This window comes from Gopherus flavomarginatus, chromosome 7 (genome assembly GCF_025201925.1).
Source record: "Gopherus flavomarginatus isolate rGopFla2 chromosome 7, rGopFla2.mat.asm, whole genome shotgun sequence".
Classification (NCBI taxonomy): domain Eukaryota; kingdom Metazoa; phylum Chordata; order Testudines; family Testudinidae; genus Gopherus; species Gopherus flavomarginatus.
Genome location: NC_066623.1, coordinates 7,977,566 through 7,992,121, shown reverse-complemented (window position 1 = coordinate 7,992,121; position 14,556 = coordinate 7,977,566). Strand labels below are relative to the sequence as shown.

General features: G+C 45.3%; 1 protein-coding gene across 1 annotated transcript in view; it reads left to right on the top strand.

The window, feature by feature from the left end:
• The first annotated feature begins 3,326 nt into the window (after window positions 1–3,326).
• Window positions 3,327–14,556, top strand: part of CANX (calnexin) — a 38,970-nt gene continuing 27,740 nt past the window's right edge. Inside the window, exon 1 of the mRNA XM_050961553.1 lies at window positions 3,327–3,433. The gene's annotated coding sequence lies outside the window, so the exon portion shown is untranslated. The remainder of the gene's footprint in view (window positions 3,434–14,556) is intronic.

Genomic DNA, 14,556 nt, shown 5'->3' with positions numbered 1-14,556 from the left:
CTCAGGATGGAAGGGGAGGGTGTGAAAGATGCAATGAGAGGTGTGTTATCAAGCTGCTATAACTGTCCTGCAGTTATAGGGGGCAGACCTGGGCTGAGGGAATAGACCATGGATGTAACTGGTTGCTTGATTGTCCCTCCCCAAGCATTATCCCTTATGCTGGCCTCTACCAATCCCCCGCCCCTGGCTCCTATGCTGGCCTCTGCCAACCCTCCCATCCCTCCCAGAAGTGGCCCCTATAGGGAGTAGGGGTTCTGTGGGGGGTGCTGGGCAGTTGTGGTGGGGCTGTGGGCAGGGGTGGTGTTGTGCACAGCACTGTGCATTTGTGGGTGGGTATGCGGGGCCTCTAGCCATAGAGAATCGGGGGCTGTTGGATGGGGTGGGGTGGGGCTGTGTTGTGTGGCATGGGCCTGCCCCCGAGAGGAAGGGACATGCTGGCAGCATAGGGCCGGGCAGGCCACTGTGTCTGGCAACTGCCAGTTTGTAAATAGTGCCCTCGCATTGGGCAGAGTGGGGCTTCCCCTGCCATGCCATGCCCCATTATCTCTGGCTGGTCCCTCACTTCGGGCACTGATCTCCCTGCGCCATCCTCCATTGCCTCTATGAGGTCCCACAAAAGGTTAATCCAGCCCTGCTAGCCTCTGTTAGCCCCCTCAACCCCTCTCAGTACTGGCCCCATGCATGTACTCCGACAAAATGGGTATTCACCCACGAAAGCTTATGCTCCAATACATCTGTTAGTCAATAAGGTGCCACAGGACTCTTTCTTGCTGTATATCACTCATGATTTTATAGACTTCTATCACATCCCCCCGTAGTCATCTCTTTTCCAAGCCGAAAAGTCCCAATCTCATACAGAAGCCATTCTATATCCCTATCATTTTTGTTGTCCTTTTCTGAACCTTTTCCAATTCCAATATATCTTTTTTGAGATGGGGCGACCACATCCAGGAGCGGCGCCAGGGTTTTTGGCACTGTAGGCGGGGGTCCTTCCACGCTCCCGGTTGTTGGCGGCAATTCTGCGGTGGGGGGGGTCCTTCCGTGCTCCCCGTCTTCAGGGCACTTCGGTGGCGGGTCCCGGAGCAAGTGAAGTGAATTGCCGACGATGACCCAGAGCGCGGAAGGACCCCCGCCACCGAGGTCGGCAAAATGCTGCCCTCCCAAATCCTGGTGCCCTAGGCGACCGCGTAGGTCACCTAAATGGAAGCGCCAGCCCTGACCGCATCTCTACGCAGTATTCAAGGTGTGGGCGTACCATGGATTTATATAGAGCCAATATGATATTTTCTGTCTTATTATCTATCCCTTTCTTATGATTCCCAACATTTTGTTTGCTTTTTTGACTGCAGCTGCACATTGAGTGGATGATTTCAGAGAACTATCCACAATGACTCCAATGGTAACAGCTAATTTATGTATATGTATAGTTAGGATTATGTTTTCCAATGTGCATTACTTTGCATTTATCAACTTTAAATTTCATCTGCTATTTTGTTGTCCAGTCACCTAGTTTTGAGAGATCCTTTTGTAGTTCTTTGCAGTCTGCCAGGGACTTAACTATCTTGAGTAGTTTTGTATCATCTGCAAATGTTGCCACCTCGCTGTTTACTCCTTTTTCCAGATCATTTATGAATATGTTAAATAGGACTGGGGCCAGTACAGATCCTTGGGGGACACCACTATTTACCTCTCTCCATTCTGAAAACTGACCATTTATTCCTACCCTTTGATTCCTATCTTTTAACCAATTACCAATCCATGAGAGAACCTTCCCTCGTATCCCATGACTGCTTATTTTGCTTAAGAGCCTTTGGTGAGGGACCTTGCCAAAGGCTTTCTGAAAATCTAAATACACTATATCCATTGGATCTCCTTTATCCACATGCTTGTTGATCCCCTCAGAGAATTCTAGTAGATTGGTGAGGCATGATTTCCCTTTACAAAAATCATGTTGACTATTTCCCCGACAAATTATGTTCATCTATGTGTCTGACAATCAGTGTCGTAACAAGGGCGAGGCGAGTGAGGCACTTGCATCGGGCGCACAAAACGGAAGGGTGTAGCTTTACTGTGATCAGCGGTGCTTCGGTGGCAGCTCTACCGCTGCCACTTCTTCGGCAGTGGGTCCCTGAGTCCCTCGCAGAGGGAAGGACCTGCCACCGAATTGCTGCCGCCGCTTCATTAATTCTTTGGCAGCAATTCAGTGGTGAGTCCTTCTCTCCAAGAGGGACTCAGGGACATGCCGCCGAATTGCCACCGAAGAGCCTGGAGCCGGCCCTTGCCTCGGGCACAAAAATTCCATGTTACAGCTCTGCAGACAATTTTGTTCTTTATGATAGTTTCAACCTATTTGTCCGGTACTGAAGTGAGGCTTACTGTCCTGTAGTTGCCAGGGTCGCCTCTGGAGCCCTTTTTAAATAATGGCGTCACATTAACTGTCCTCCAGTCATTTGATACAGAAGCTGATTTAAATGATAGGTTACAGATGACCGTTAGTAGTCTTGCAATTTCACATTTGAGTTCCTTCAGAACTCTTGGGTGAATGCCATCAGGTCCTGGAGACTTATTACTGTTTAGTTTATCAATGTGTTCCAAAACCTCCTCTAATGACACCTCAATTTGAGACAGTTCCTCAGATCTGTCACCCAAAAAGAATGGCTCAGGTTTAGGAATCTCCCTCATATCCTCAACTGTGAAGTCTGATGCAAAGAATTTAGTTTCTCCACAATGGCCTTATCATTTTTGAGTGCTCCTTTAGCATCTCGATCATCCAGAGGCCCCACGGGTTGTTTAGCAGGCATTCTGCTTCTGATGTATTTAAAAAAGAATTGCTATTACTTTTGGAGTCTTTGGCTGGCTGTTCCTCAAATTCTTTTTTGGGCTAATTATATTTTCACACTTAATGTGCAAGAGTTTAATAAGAGTTTTCTATTTTCCTCATTAGGATTTATCCTTTTTGCCTCTCACTGCGTCTTTTGCTTTGCTGTTTAACTATGGTGGCTCTTCTCTCGTTCTTTTACTACGTTTTTTAAATTGGGTGGGGGGGGGGAACCCAGCCACTGCGCCTTTAAGAAGCGCAACGTTTCCTTCTGCAGGAATCCGACTCTGTCTCGCTCACACTCCAGGGCCTCTCTCCTGTTAGCCAGTCAGAGCACACTTCCTGCGCAGCCGGCCAGCCTATCGCTGCGCTCCACGAAAGGCAGCGCCGTTGGGGCGTGGTTTAAGGCGGGAGAACAGGCGAGTGGCAGCGCCGCTGGCCAATCGGAATGCGACATAAGCTCTGGCGCGGGAGGTCGGTTGCTAGCTCAGTCAATGGGCAGGTCGGGGTGGGGCGCAGCTGGCGCGCGGTAGATAGGCAGGCGGGCGGGCGGCTGACCCGTTCTGGCTAGGACACGTGACGGGGGAGTCGGGGCTGTGGAGGGCGCGCGGCGAGGTGAGTGCTGTAACCCCCGCCCGGTAGAAGTGGGGGGGCAGGGCCTGCATTTCCCCCAAGCCCGTTGGGAGGCTGGGCAACGGCCGGGGGGCTGAGGGAAAGGACGTGCCCGCGGGGCATGCTGGGGTATTGGCGGGGTGAGGGCGCGGAGGGCCTGGGTGTTGGGGGAGGGCGTTGGATTGGTGGGGCAGGCAGCGACTGGGAGGGGTGGGGGGCGCGCATGGGCGGGGGCGTGTGTGAAAGGCAGAGCAAAGGCTGGGGTGGGAGGTAGGTGAGACGTAGCTTGGGTGGGTCTAGGTAGTGCGGGGGGGAGGGGCTGGGCCTGTAACGGGTGTGCGGGGTGTGGCTAGGCCCGGGGGTTGGTGAGTCGGGGTGGCTCAGCCCTGGAAGCATGGTGCCCTGGGCTGTATGGTGAGGGTGTCCGAGGACGTCCCCCGGGGGAAGTTTGCCCAAGTGGGAGTACAGTGGTTGGGTACACACTGACTGGGCCAGGGAGAGGCCAGGCTGAATTGGGACTCCAGAAACATGAGCTGAACGATGATCTTAGCACAGGTAGCCGAGTCTGTTGTGCCCACAGGACTCCATGTAAGCAGCGTAAGTGACCCATGCAGTTTTATTAAACGGTGTTAGACTTAAAACAATTGTGGCTGAGAACAGTTAGTCCATTCTGGTAGATTCTGAGATTGCCTGTTCTCCTGGGTGGGGTGAGTAGACAATGTGACTGACCACAGACCATCCAGGGAGAAGCTAATGTGGCATCTAGTCATCCCAGGGTGATATGGGAAAAAGATTATGGGTTTGGGTGAGAGGGATGTAAGATGGATGCAGAGTTGGTGGGTTTTTAATATTGTTTGAAAGTGGGAAGTAAAGTCACTAGGATTAGATATCTCATTGTAAAAAATCAGGATGTTCAGAAATGGCTCTTCTGAACAGACAGTTCTGCAGAGGGGGATGTAGAGGATAAAAGATAATATCAAGACTATAGCAATATCATAGAGATCATAGATTATTAGTGTTGGAAGGGACCTCAGGAGATCATCTAGTCCAACCTCCTGCTCAAAGCAGGGCCAATCCCCAAATAGCCCCCTCAGGGATTGAACTCACAACCCTGGGTTTAGTAGGCCAATGCTCAAACTACTGAACTATCCATCCCCCCTATGAATAGAGCTAGGGTGAGGAGGGAAGCAGATGCAAGTTACTGGAAGGGAAGAGTTCAAATGAGCAGTAAGAGCCACCAGGTGTAGAGGAGGAAATGGAAATTAAACAATAAAAAGCATGGAGAACAAAGGTGACTTAAAAAGTGCAGACTGCTCAACAGCACCTCCTTAACATTTTGCAAACTTAAAATGTATACTTCCTGAACTTAAACAACTTTATTGGCTGTTATCGTCTCTTTCAAAATAATATGTAACTGGGACCTTATCCCTTGTTCAGCATTGGATATGCCCTCATACAAACCTTGGATTGAAGCAGATGCTTTCTATCTTGCTCCCCGCCAATCATTCTGAAAAGAACAAACTTTCCCATTCAGAGTTGAGGTGGAGTTCTCTGGACCGTATAACAGGAAATGCTGCAGGTGATTGGATTATGGAGTAAGCAGCCATCTGCTTTTGGAACTTCAGCTAAGCTGACAACTGCCTTTAAGTGTCTTGTCTAGATGTAGCATGAATTAATTTCTCATTGCAAATACCAGACAATAATAGTAAATACTGACTAAAATGTGGAAGGTAATTGGCTTATCTCTGTTAACACTGCTCTTTACTTGCTGCACATATTCTTGTGGGTTATATAAAACTGCAAATCATTCTAGTGTGAAGATTTGTGTTCACTTGAAAATCAGGCTTAGGAGTGTTCTTAAGTAGAAGAGTGTGTCTATTTACTCTGTTTTGGCAATAATATTGTTCTCCGCCTCTGGGTGTGGTGCCCCAAAGCACTTGAGGGTTGCTTTGTAGGCAGAATGACAGTGACCAGCTGTGCTCTAGTGAAATTGGAGAGGTAACACTGTGTAGGATAATACATTTTTTTCTGAACAGCCACTGAGAACAATGAAATATTTCCGTCAGACTGAACACAGTCAATTAGAATTGACTTGCAGAACTCTCATAATGGTCTCTTCCAAAGATACTGCAATTGGAATCCAGCCATAATATCACCTGGATTTAGCCAAAGCACTTTAACATAGTTTTAAAGCAATTTGGACCCAGATTCAGGATGTATGTATAAACTTCTTAAAGAGACTCAATAGAAATGTGGCTTACAAAATAAAACATATTAAAATTTCTCTGCAGCTTTTGTAATCCAAATACTACAGGAATGGGGTAAGGGCTGAGATGTTAAGTGAAGCTGACTTGGTTTCTCATTTTAAGATGAGTAATGGTAAATACAAACACCAATCTTTCCTAGCAGGTCTAAGAATCTCTCAAAAGTACTCTGTAATGTAACAGCATCCCTGCATTTAAAACCTTCCCATTTCAACAGATTTCTGCTCTTAAGAATCCAGTGTAACATATATTTAATCTTTCCCAAATAGACTGTTAACTTTGTCACTCCCACCGCCCCCCTGCCGTAAATCTTGGCATTCATCCTCTTGTCTCTTCAGTGCTTATCTTCATCCATTTAACTTGGCCCAATACTGGAGGAACTCTGTATTTGGAAGGAAGGCTGTTGCTTTTGATCCCAAGGCAAATTTGAGTTGGTTTGTGAACATGACAACAACACTGCTAAGTATGCTTTTCCCACTAAAGAATTCTTGTATCTTGAGGTATCTCCATAATTTTTTTTATAAGCACTACAAGCCTATCCGCCTTGATTTAATGGTCAAAAAGTCTGCAGTTCTGCCACTGATCTCTAAGGGCTTCCAGATATGCATGAATTAGTTTTTTTGCTGATGCAGTAGTGTAGAATTCCTTTCCCTTCCTATATCTCCATTGATGCAGCTTATTTTTGGAAGCTGATGTATGTGAAACACTCTTACTAAAAACAGGCTTTAATTGGGTGTTGTAACTTTCTTTTTAAGAGTCATTTCTGAACTAATTGTTAGGCTCATGATGGCACAAATTTGAAGACTACTCTTCCTCAAGGGAAATACCTTTGAAGATTCCAAGCAAAGCTCTGGATACCTGGCAATAGTTGTGAAGTTTACTGGAGCAGAACAGCTCCAAAACACATGCTAGATGGAGATTGCCAATCTGTGGCCTATTGTAGGAAAGAGATTCCATTAAACAAATTTGAGAGTCTTAAGATATAAAATTTAAAACTTTCCTGATTCCTGGGGTCAGATTTTTGTACATAGCTGGTGGAAGCAGGGTATGTCTGTCTACCCATGAGCATGTTTACTGTGTGTGATATCCTATAATTGCAGTTTTGAACGTTTGAACACTCAAAGTACTATATAAAGGCAAAATACTGTGCCATAATTCTTCTCATACCATCACTTAACTCTCTCACCCGTCAGTCATGTTGATTGATTGTTCTTCTCTGCAGCTAAGTACATGTGATTTCTGCATTTGTCATCAGTGTCTTTTGGAATAAATCTGAATGTTCATACAACTAATCAACATTGCACGTTCTTTGCATTAAGTCAAGTAGTCTGGGGGTCACTTATTATTGTAGCCCCCAGAAGCCCCAGCTGAAGTCTGGGCCCAATCATATTATGTTCTATATTAGGACATGGTGAGACAATCTAAATAAACACAATGAGCAAAGGGTGGAAGAATGGAAAATGTGTCCCCATTTTATAGATGGGGAAAGTGAGGCCAAGAGAGCAAGTCTTGGCATAGGTCATGTGAGAAGTCCGTTCCCAACTTTCCTGTGGAATGTAGGTCTCATGAGTCCCAATCTGATGCCACAAGAATAGAGCCATCTTTCCTCCTTTTTTATAGGCTACACGTGCAAAGGATACCAAGCAGTGATTAAGCTGATCATAGGTCAAAACTTCACTTGCTATCAGCTCTTCTTGACTTGGTTGTAAAAAGAAATGCTGTATCAAATGGGCAGAACTTTGGGCAGCCAGTAAATAAGTGCAGATGCCTTGTAACAGGGAAAATTCTGTGGCTATTAACAATTTTTAGTGTTGTAAAACTTCACATTGTACATGTATAAAAATATTCCTTGCTCTGAAGAGCTTATGGTCTCATACATGCAAGACAACAAAGACTTGAGTGGTGTCCCATAAGGCAGGTTGCTGAGGAGAAAAAGGTAGGAAGAAAATTGATCTAAGGCAGAGGATGACCAGTGTCCCCCACTGACAATTAACCAAATCAGCTGAATTTTAACTTAGGATGGCATTTAATTTAGGATGGCTTTCAACTTGAAGCTTTGAATTATGTGATCACTGTAAACTTGACACACACAAATTCTGTTCTGTGGGTCGTCTTTTTCTGGCATCAATGCTACCTTGAGTCTGCGGGCTTTTTGAGGAGTTCAGCAAACAGCTTTATCAGATGTTCTTGTTTTATGTACATAGCTTAAGAGAGAGCCCTACTGCTTCGAGTTCTGGAGTAGTACTTTCCTCCCCCTGTCCACATGGTTTCATTTTAACTACACCAACTGATCAGTATTTCCATTATAGCAGTAGTTCTCAAACTTCTTTACTGGTGACCCCTTTCACACAGCAAGCCTCTGAGTGTGATCGCCCCTTCAAATTAAAAACATTTTAACATCCTTATAAATGCTGGAGGCAGAGCAAGGTTTGGGGTGGAGGCTGACCTCTCATGACCCCCCATGTAATAACCTCTCAACCTCCTGAGGGGTCCTGACTCCCTGGGCTGGTCTACACTACGGGGGAAAATCGATCTTAAATAAGCAACTTCAGCTATGTGAATAACGTAGCTGAAGTCGAAGTATCTAAGATCGAATTACTCACCGTCCTCACGGAGTGGGATCGATGTCCGTGGCTCCCCCTGTCGATTCTAGATGAGACGCGATATATCGATCCCCAAGCAATTGATTGCTACCCGCCAATACAGCGGGTAGTGAAGACGTAGTCCCAGTTTGAGAACTCTGCATTATGGCACCCTGACTCCCTTTTGAAGTTCTTCCTACTGTTCCTATTTCTACTTACACAGTGATTCAGCCAGTATGTGAGGGATCATCAAGTGTTGGAACTCCTTTTATGGTGTTACTATAATTTGCTGTGGTTTAAAATTCATCGTTATAGAACAGACTGTGAAGGCAAAGCTATTAACACTTTAATATTCATGCGTTTATTCTTTAGGTATCTTAATTGCACATAATATTGTCTCTTGATACTAAAGACAGATTTCCCTCATAGATTGTCATAATGGGTTTAAAAATATTTTCCTGGCCAGGAAAACAAAACTCTCATGATGGGGCTAATGTAGGTCATCGGGGATGTTTTTATTTCAAATGTGTATTACAAGAATTTTTTTTTAAGCCTCTATTTAAGAAACATTAGGGCTGCTGGGGGACTGTCAGTCAACAAGTTAATAATCCAGCATGCCCAGAGCCCTTCATTTTCAGTTTTTATTTTATTTAGTTTTCCCCAGGAATTTATTGGTGCTTATTACTGAAATAACAGGTGAAAATTGGTGCAAAAACCTTAATTTCTCTGGGTAAATATCAGGGTTTATTTTGATGGACTAAGGAGGGGTGAGAGGGGAAGTATTTGGTAGATTAAGACTTTTGATGAATGGAGTTCAGTATGGTTTTCTGCAGAACTGAAAACAATGCCACCTCTGCATTTAAGAAAACAATATCTCTAATCCCCACATAAAACTTTTCCTTTGAATAAACAGTTTACTGTTGTAGACTTAGAACTATTAGCCTACAAATATTTACATTAATAATTGGGACACACCATTTGCAGCACATACACTAAACTTCATCCTTCCTGTTCTTTTAAACTTTCAAATACTTCCTTGTGTTCTGAAACAGATTTTCACTTTCTTCCTATTTTAGTGTGTAAAATCTTTAAACAGTTATCTGCTGACAGCTTGAAATGTATACAGATCTATTCTGCCTCCAACAATCCTCTATTTATTGAACTTTTTGAAACTTTGAACTTTTAGAGAGAGGTAAGGGTTGACTCTGTACACAAATTTGCAGAGGGACAATAGGGTTGAGGTCTGTTATTTCTTGCCTCTATATATTTATTTAAAAACATTTTTGCTGTTAACAAGCATGTTACCTCTGGAGACACAAATCTACAGTTTGAGAACTGCAAAACTAAGCATCTTTGATGGTATCTTCTAGACTGAGCACTGAGTCCCATTGGGTAGATAGAAAGATCAACCTAAATAATCTATACAGAAGCCCCTGGAACCCCATAAGATTGGATCCCTAATCCATGAACTATTGGAACTAATTTACAAAACTTTCCTTAAACATTGCATGAATATATTGTCTCATACTATAGAATTAGAATGTATAATCCCTATTCCATGATGAGATATGAGGTATAATGTATCTTAAGTAAAACTATCTTTAGATAGGTTTTTCCTCAGAAAGCATTTTATCAAAAATCTGATTTAAATAAAATCTTTTTTTGTAAATCATTGATTTTTATCCACCCTGTTGGGCATCTTTTAAGTAGGGACTTCATCATAATTCAACTCTGAAAATATTGAAATTGGAATGATTATACCTGAGGTGGAAACCTGAGAGCTAAAATCTGGCCTGACTTATACCTTAGACAAATGCATTAATTTTAAATGCCATAGCAGACAATGAGGCAAAGCAGAATTTGACTCCTGGTAACTCTTGGTCTGATTAGCGAAGCATTTCCCAATAAACTCTCTAGTCGCCTGGTGATGTTTAGTCCAACATTCCAAATGAAATGTTGGAGGCTCTTGCTTCTCCATTGGGCAGTAAGCTCTGTAAAATCCTGTTGGGCACTCACTCCCAACAGTGGCCAGTGAGCTAGCACAGAGACCAGATTGCTTACCAAAACCAGAACTTGCGCTTTTAAGGATAGCAATGTTTGCTTTGTGGTTGTGGGTTTATAAACTCTGTTCCTCTGATTTCATATTGTGGTTCTTCAGTCACAAGACAGACACTTCACTCAGGTTGTGCCCCTATCTGGTAATACCCTTGCATGGTCCCAGAACCCAGGCTCCAGCTGGAGCCTGAACATCTGCATTGCAATTAAACAGCCCCATAGCATGAGCCCCTTAGTCCCAGATTTGGACCTTAGCGTCCAAAATATGGGGGTTAGCATGAAAACCTCCAAGCTCAGTTACCAGCTTGGACCTGGTACCTGCTGCCACCACCCAAAAAATTAGAGTGTTTTGGGGCACTCTGGTCCCCCTGAAAAACCTTTCCTGGGGACCCCAAGACCCAAATCCCTTGAGTCTCACAACAAAGGGAAATAATCCTTTTTCCCTTCCCCCCTCCAGGTGCTCCTGGAGAGATACACAGACACAAGTTCTGTGAATCCAAACAGAGTGAATCTCCCTCTCTGTTCCCAATTCTGGAAACAAAAAGTACTTTCCTATTCCCCCAGAGGGAATGCAAAGTCAGGCTAGCAATTCAACACACAAATCTCCCCTTGATTTCTTCCTCCCACCAATTCCCTGGTGAGTACAGACTCAATTTCCCTGAAGTAAAGAAAAACTCCAACAGGTCTTAAAAGAAAGCTTTATATAAAAAGAGAGAAAAATAAGTACAAATGTTCTCTCTGTATTAAGATGATACAACACAGGGTCAATTGCTTAAAAGAATATTGAATAAACAGCCTTATTCAAAAAGAATACAAATCAAAGCACTCCAGCACTTATATTCATGCAAATACCAAAGAAAAGAAACCATATAACTTACTATCTGATCTCTTTGTCCTTACACTTGGAAACAGAAGACTAGAAAGTAGAACTACTTCTCCAAAGCTCAGAGAAAGCAGGCAGGCAGAAAACAAAAGACCTTAGACACTCAATTCCCTCCACCCAAAGTTGAAAAAATCCGGTTTTCTGATTGGTCCTCTGGTCAGGTGCTTCAGGTGAAAGAGACATTAACCCTTAGCTATCTGTTTATGACACGCCCCCCAAATTGCAGACAGTGGGGAAGCTCACTGGCGGCGATTTCCTTCTAGAACTTGAAAATAAACAGATTAATACAACACATACACCTTTACATATACTCCTAAGTATATAACTAACAGACTTTTACATTTTAAGAACACTTTTTAACTACTGAATTCTGGGAAACTCTCACGGGAGAGTGCATCAGCAACTTTATTAGAAGCTCCTGTGATGTGTTGAATTTCAAAATCAAAATTTTGGAGAGCTAAACTCCAACGAAGAAGTTTCTTGTTGTTCCCCTTGGCAGTATGAAGCCACTTTAGTGCAGCATGGTCAGTTTGTAGTTGGAACCGCCGTCCCCAAACATATGGGCGTAGCTTTTCCAGGGCGTACACAATGGCATAGCATTCCTTTTCACTGACTGACCAGTGACTTTCCCTCTCAGACAGTTTCTTACTGAGAAACACGACAGGATGGAAGTTGTGATCTGTTGCTTCCTGCATGAGCACTGCTCCTATACCACGCTCAGATGCATCTGTGGTTACTAGGAATGGCTTGTCAAAATCCGGGGCCCTGAGCACAGGGTCAGACATGAGCGTTGCCTTAAGTTGGGTAAAGGCCTTTTGACACTCATCAGTCCACTTAACTGCATTTGGCTGGGTCTTTTTGGTCAGGTCGGTCAGTGGGGCAGCGATTTGGCTGTAGTGTGGTACAAATCGCCTGTAGTATCCGGCCAAGCCTAAGAAGGATTGGACCTGTTTCTTTGACCTTGGGACAGGCCACTTTTGGATAGCATCCACCTTGGCCTGTAGGGGGTTTATGGTTCCTCGACCCACCTGGTGCCCCAGGTAAGTTACTTTGTTTTGGCCTATTTGACACTTTTTGGCCTTAACAGTTAGTCCTGCCTGCCTGATGCGCTCAAAGACCTTTTCCAGGTGTAGTAGGTGTTCGGGCCAGGAGTTTGAAAAAATGGCCACATCATCGAGGTAGGCAACTGCAAATTCTCCCAGTCCAGCTAGTAGACCATCTACCAGCCTCTGGAAGGTGGCGGGTGCATTTCGAAGGCCGAAAGGAAGGACATTGAATTCATACACCCCCGCATGGGTGACGAATGCTGACCTCTCCTTGGCAGGTTCATCTAGCGGTACTTGCCAGTACCCCTTGGTTAAGTCTATTGTAGAGATGAACTGGGCACGTCCCAACTTTTCCAATAGCTCATCGGTACGTGGCATTGGATAGTTGTCCGGACGAGTTACAGCATTTAGCTTACGGTAGTCCACGCAAAAGCGTATTTCCCCATCTGGTTTGGGTACCAGAACCACTGGAGATGCCCATGCACTGGTAGATGAGCGGATTATACCCATCTGTAGCATGTTTTGGATCTCCCGTTCTATAGCAGCTTGGGCATGAGGAGACACTCGGTAGGGTGGGGTTCTGATTGGGTGAGCATTACCTGTATCAATGGAGTGGTATGCCCGTTCAGTCCGTCCTGGGGTGGCTGAGAACAATGGGGCGAAGCTAGTGCACAGCTCCTTGATTTGCTGCCGCTGCAGACGTTCCAGAGTGGTTGAGAGGTTCACCTCTTCCACGCCACCGTCTTTTTTCCCGTCGTAGTAGACACCGTCAGGCCACTCAGCATCCTCTCCCTGGACTGTAAACTGACAAACCTGTAAGTCTCTGGAATAGAAAGGCTTGAGAGAATTAACATGGTACACTTTAGGCTTTAGTGAGGAATTGGGAAATGCTATGAGGTAGTTTACAGCTCCCAGGCGCTCTTGGACCGTGAAGGGCCCTTCCCATGATGCTTCCATCTTATGGGCCTGTTGCGCCTTCAAGACCATAACCTGGTCTCCTACCTTGAAGGACCGATCTCTGGCATGTCTGTCATACCAGGCCTTTTGCTCTTCTTGAGCATCCTTTAGGTTCTCTTTAGCAAGGGCTAAAGAGTGTCGGAGGGTGCTTTGTAGGTTGCTTACAAAGTCCAGAATGTTAGTTCCTGGAGAAGGCGTAAACCCCTCCCATTGCTGCTTCACCAACTGTAATGGCCCCTTAACCTCGTGACCATACACAAGTTCAAATGGTGAAAACCCTAAACTGGGATGTGGTACAGCCCTGTAGGCAAACAGCAACTGCTGCAACACTAGGTCCCAATTATTGGAGAATTCGTTGATGAATTTTCGTATCATGGCCCCCAAAGTTCCATTGAACCTTTCCACCAGGCCATTGGTTTGATGGTGGTATGGGGTGGCAACCAAGTGATTCACCCCATGAGTTTTCCACAGTTTTTCCATGGTCCCTGCCAGGAAATTAGACCCTGAATCTGTAAGGATGTCGCAGGGCCAACCTACCCTGGCAAAGATGTCTGTTAGGGCCAGGCACACAGTGTTAGCCCTGGTGTTGCCTAGAGCGACTGCTTCTGGCCATCGGGTAGCAAAGTCCACTAAAGTCAGTACGTACTGCTTTCCTCTGGGCGTCTTTTTTGGGAAAGGGCCCAGAATATCCACAGCTACTCGCTGAAATGGGACCTCAATTATGGGGAGTGGCTGGAGAGGGGCCTTGACCTGGTCTTGAGGCTTACCCACTCTTTGGCATACCTCACAAGACCGGACATACTTGGCAACGTCCTTGCCCATCCCCTCCCAGTGGAAGGACTTCCCCAACCGGTTCTTGGTTCGGTTCACCCCAGCATGGCCACTGGGATGATCATGGGCTAAGCTTAAGAGCTTCCCCCGGTACTTAGTTGGAACCACCAACTGTTTTTGCGGCTGCCATTCTTCCCGGTGTCCACCAGAAAGAATTTCCTTGTATAAAAGTCCTTGGTCTATAACAAACCGGGATCGATTAGAAGAGCTGAGAGGCGGTGGGGTGCTCCGTGCCGCCGCCCAAGCTTTCTGAAGGCTGTCATCTGCTTCCTGCTCAGTCTGGAACTGTTCCCTTGAGGCTGGGGTCACCAGTTCTTCCTCAGACTGTGGACTTGGGCTTGGTCCCTCTGGAAGCGATGTAGGTGATGGGGTTGTTTCCGTTGCTGGTGAACCGCTCTCCGCTGGTGCACCTGAGGGTATTTCAGGCTCTGGCTGAGCCTTTTGGGTATGGCTGTCTGTGGCTTCTGCCAGTTTTGGCTCGCTGGCGCCCTCTGGCGTTGAGTTTGAA